Source organism: Condylura cristata, unplaced genomic scaffold, assembly GCF_000260355.1.
Source record: "Condylura cristata isolate star-nosed mole 26May11 unplaced genomic scaffold, ConCri1.0 scaffold00021, whole genome shotgun sequence".
Taxonomy (NCBI): domain Eukaryota; kingdom Metazoa; phylum Chordata; class Mammalia; order Eulipotyphla; family Talpidae; genus Condylura; species Condylura cristata.
In genome coordinates, this window is record NW_004567122.1 from 842,415 (window position 1) to 847,676 (window position 5,262).

Genomic DNA, 5,262 nt, shown 5'->3' on the forward strand with positions numbered 1-5,262 from the left:
GATGTCACTGGGCAAACAGAATTTCTATCTTTACTTTCTCTTTTATTATTTTCAACGTATTTCTTTATGCATACAGAACTGGGGTACAGGCAGAGGTGCAGGGGCTGCAAGTGAGAGAGAGGGGCTCACCAGGGACAGAACAGACAGATTGATGAAGTACATTGCTGAGGGGAACAGTGGGCAGGGCAGGAGAGGTCTGCTGCACCATGTGGGTCAGCTCCCTGGCCAGAGGTTGAACTTGTGCTGAAGTGGCTTTAGCTTCAGACTGCTGTGCTCTAACCCGCTGCACCACCAGGGAGGGCCTCCATCTTTACTTTCTTAAGAAATCACTGTGTAGTTTCCCACACGGCTGTAGCTCGTGTTCCCACCAACTGTGGATGAGAGCTCCTTTTCCAGTGCCACCTTGTCAGCATTTGTTGATGGCATTCTTTTTTACATGGGCCGTTCTGAAGGGAAGAGGTGGGATCTCTGGTTTTAAGTTGCATTTCTTCTAGAAATGATACAGACATTTTTCCAGGTCTGAGGCCATCTGAATGTCTTCTTTCCAGAAGTGTCAGTTCAGGTCGTTGCCCTGTCTGTAATTGGCTCATTGGCTTATTGTTGGCTTGTGTGAGAACTTTGAAAATTTGACATTAGCCCTTGTCAGATGGGTGATGATATGCAAAAAATCTTCCCCATTCTATAGGCTGTCTTTTTGTTTACATGAGGGCTTCTTTTGAGGTAGCAAAGATTTTTAGTTTGCTGTAGTCCCACTTGTTTGTTTGTGTTGGTTCTAATCTGCAGCCCCGTTCTGCTGGGTTGTGTCCACAGAGCGTCTTTGTGGTCAGTGACTTTGAGTGTGTCCCTGTATGTTCTTGCAAGTGCTTCATGGTTTCAGTTCTTACATCCCAATCTTTGTCCATTTTGAATGAACTTTTGTGGATGGAGTGAAATCTGTGTCTCCTTCAACTTTTTTGCATAAGGCTCTCAGTTTTCCAGCACCATGCTCAAGAGACTTTCTTATTCCCTTGTATGCCTGTGGATCTCTTGCCAAAATGTAACCATATTTATATGAATTCATCTCTGGGGATAAATTCTATTCCATTGGTCTACATTTCTGTTTTTGTTCCAGTGTCATACTGTTTACATTGCTGTTGTGGTGTAGAATAGCTTGAAGTTAGGAAGTGTCTTATTTTCATTTTTCTTTTCTCTCAGGATTGATTTAGCTATTCTGTGTGTTGCATTAAATCTACAAATTACTTTGGTTATTATGGCCATGTTAATGATGTGAATTTAAAGCTTCTCACACTGAGTATGATACTGGCTGTGGGCTTGTTATAAACAAGAGTTTATTGGATTTAGGGAAGTTCTATTTACTTCTCTATTTGGAGTTTTCATCATAAGTGGATGTTGATCTTGTCAAATGTTTTTGGCTTCCATTGGTGTCACATGTCTTTTTGGTGGTGTGGTAGCTGACTGACTGCATGTGTTGAACTGGGCTTGCGTCTCTGCGATGAAGCCTCTGTGAGCGTGCGGTGATTGTCTAGCTCAGTTGCTGTATTCGGTTGACTAGGATTTTTGCAGCGCCATTCCTCAGGGAACTTGCTCTATAATAATTCTTTGTGCTCTCTTTGGCTTGGGGATCAGGATAATGTTGGCTTCCTAGTACATATGTGACAACATCCTCACTGGTGTGAGGTGGTATCTCATTGTGCTTTTGGTTTGCACTTCCCTGATAAAAGGTGATGTGTGCCTGTACCATCTTAGATTTTTTTTTTTTAAGAGTTTGAGTAAAATTGGTGTTCTATCTTTGGTTGGTTGAATTCATTACAGAGGTCATCTGGGCCTCGGCTTTTGTTCTGATACTTTATTTTCTCAAATTCAGCACATCATAGATTATGTGTGATGTCAGTCGCATCATGGCTCAGTATTAGGAGGTTATGTGAATCCAAAAGTTGCTCAATCCCTCTAGGTTGTCCACTTTGTCTTCATAAGACTTCTGTGGGTTCTGGCCCTCCCTGGTGGCGCAGTGGGTTAAAGCACTGCACTGAGAATCTAAAAGCCGCTTCCGCATGAGTTCGATTCCCGCCTGCCTGGGAGGTGACCGCATGGCGCAGCAGACCTCTCCTGAACGCCCACTGCTCCCCTCAGCAGTGTACTTCGTCGATCTGCCTGTTCTGCTCCCCACTCTGTCCCTGGTGAATCCTCTCACCCTCCACATCTCTGGCCTGTACCCCAGTTCTATATGAATAAATAAATAAATCTTTAAAAAAAAAAACGACTTCTGTGGGTTCTTATGAGCACCCTCATTTCTGCAGTATCTGTTGTAATTTCTTTTCTGATTCTATTAGTTTTGGTTTTCCCTCTTTGTAAATGTAGCTGATGGTTTATGATTTTGTTTATATTAAAAGTTTTCAATATTTCAAGCTTTTGGTTTCACTGATTCTTTGGACTGTCCTTTTGTTTCCTACCACATTTATTTCTGCTCTAAATTTTATTACTTCTTTTCTTTACTGGGTTTTCAATGCTTTGGTTCCTTTTTTGGTTTCTTCAACTGTAGAGTTAGGTTGTTCCATTGAAGTCTTTTTTGCTTTTTTTTTTTTTTTAAAGATTTTATTTGTGCATACAGAACTGGGGTACAGGCCAGAGATGCGGAGGGTGAGCGGCTTCACCAGAGACAGAGTGGGGTGCAGAACAGGCAGTAGAGGAAGCACACTGCTGAGGGGAGCAGCGGGTGGGTCAGGAGAGGTCTGCCGTGCCATGCGGTCACCTCCCGGGCAGGCGGGAATCGAACTCATGCGGAAGCGGCTTTTAGATTCTCAGTACTGTGCTTTAACCCGCTGCACCACCAGGGAGGGCCTTTTTTTTTTTTTTGCTTTTTTAAAGTGGGCCGCTGTTGCTGTGAGCACCCCAGGGCGCACAGCTTTTGGAGGGCCTGTAGGCTCTGGTGGTGTGGTCTCCCACTTTACTAGGTTCTACGTATTTTTTTTGTCTCCTCTTGGTTTCCTCATTGGCCCATGAGTTGCTCAGAAGTGTTGTATTTAGTCTCTACATGTTTTGGTTTGTTTCTGGATTCCCTTTATGGTCAATTTCTAGCTATATAGCATTGTGGTCTATAAAGATGTTTGATGCACTTTCTACTTTGATACATTTTCGGAGACATTTTTATGTCCTAGTACGCGATCTGTTCTTGAGACTATTCCATGTGCACTGAAAAGTGTTCAGTTCTTTGGGGGATGGAAAGCTATAAATGTCCAGTCAACCCATCTCTTCTAATATGCCACTTAAGGCCGTTGTTAACTTTCTCTATAGATGATATAACCCTTTCTGTCAGTGGTAAGTTGAAATCTTCCACAGTGATTACGTTGCTGTTGCTATGTTGTTTTAGACTGGTGCTAGGTGCTTCTACATCTGAAGAATACATATTAATAGCAGTTAGAATTTCTGGGTGAATTATTTCCTTGATCATTACATAGTGTCCATCTTGAGCCCTGATGACCTGTTTCATTTGAAAGTCTAGCTTAGTGGCTTAAGACTAGCAGTTACTGATTTACTCTGAGTTATTAGCATGTGAAAACCTTATTTCAACCTATTATTTATAGTTTGTCTTGTGCTTTGGTTTTTTTAGTTTTAAAAATTACATCATTAATTTTGGAACAGCATTTGATTTCTCTCCTCTGGTGTAGCTCCTGTACTTCTCCCATCACCATAGGACCCTCGGTCCATCCCATGTAACCCAGCTCTCCTCCCTCTTTTGAGCCTTCTCTCCCCACCTGCCCTGCCGTATGGCTCAGATTTCTGGACAGCTTGTCCGTTCTGTCACTTTCCTGACCCTTTGTTCATCTTCTCTGTGTTCCACATGCAAGTGAAACCATTGATGTTTGTTTTTTCCTTCAGACTTTTTGCTTAGCATGATCCCTCCCAGCTGCATCTATGTTGCTGCAAATGGCAGGCGTCTGTCTTTTTGATAGCTGAGTAATAGCCCACGGTGTACATAAACACCACATTTCCCTGACGTAGTCTCTGATTGAGGCAGGTTGTCTCCATTTCCTGGTTATTATAAATAGTGCTGCAATACACACAGGCACCAAGTTTTCTTTCAGATGATTGTTGTGTGTCCTTTTTGTAGATTGCTGGTGTGGAATTGCTTGGACATGTGGTAGATCCATTTTTAGTGTTTTCAGGAACCTCCGCACAGCTTTCCATAGTGGCTGCACCGGCTTGCTTTCCTACCAGCAGCCTAAGAGAGCTTCTTTCCCACATATCCCTGCCAGCATTTATTTGTTTAAATATGTGACGTTCTCACTGGTATGTGGTGGTATCTCATTGTGCTTTTGATTTGCATTTCCCTGATAAAAGGTGGTATTGAATGGGTTTTATTTTAGCCATCTGCCATTCTTCTTTGGAAAAGTGTCTTTATAGCTCTTCTGCCACCCCTCTCTACCCCCCCCCCTTTTTTTTTTTTGGACTGGGTGGTCTGCTTCATTTTTGTTGAGTTGTATAAGTTCTTTGTAGCTCTTTGATACCAGTCCCTTATTAGTTGTACAGAGTGCAAATATTTTCTCCCTCTCAGTAGGGTGTCTTTTTATTTTGGTTACTGCCTCTTTTGACGTACAGATGCTAAGTTTGGTGTACCAGCTGTTTCCCTGCTTCTGGAGCCGAGTCCTCAAAGCCGTTTGAGATGTGTCATGGCGTGTTTTGCCTATGTTTATATAGTTCTCTGTATTTTATGGTTTCAGGTCTTGCATTCAAGTCTCTTATCCATTCTGGTTGATATTTGTGCCTGGTGTGAGGTAGTAGTCTAGTTTCATTCTTGATCATGTTTTTCTAGGACCAGTTACTGAGAGGCTTTCCCTGTTGAGTTTCCTCTGTTTCTTTGTCTTAGATCAGTTGATAGTATATGTGTGCTTTCTTTCTGGGCTTTTAATTCGATTCTGTTTGTCTATATGTCTATTTTTGTTCCACTACCTTGCTATTTTTGCAGATTTTGTAGCATAGTTCTGAGTCTGGTGGTATGTTAAGGAAAGCTTGGACTATTTAGCATTTGCGGTGACTCCTTATGTATTTCAGCATTATTTATTCCAATTCTGTGGAGAATGTCATTGTGATTTGTTTTGGAACTGCACTGACTCTGTAAATTGCTTCTGGTAGGATGATCACTTTGATAATGTTAATTCTTCTACCCATGAAACAGGGAAGAATGTCTTTCCATTTCTTTTGCCTTTTTCTGTTTCCTTTAACAGTGTGGTATAATTTCCCTTGTATGGGTGTTTCACCTCCTTT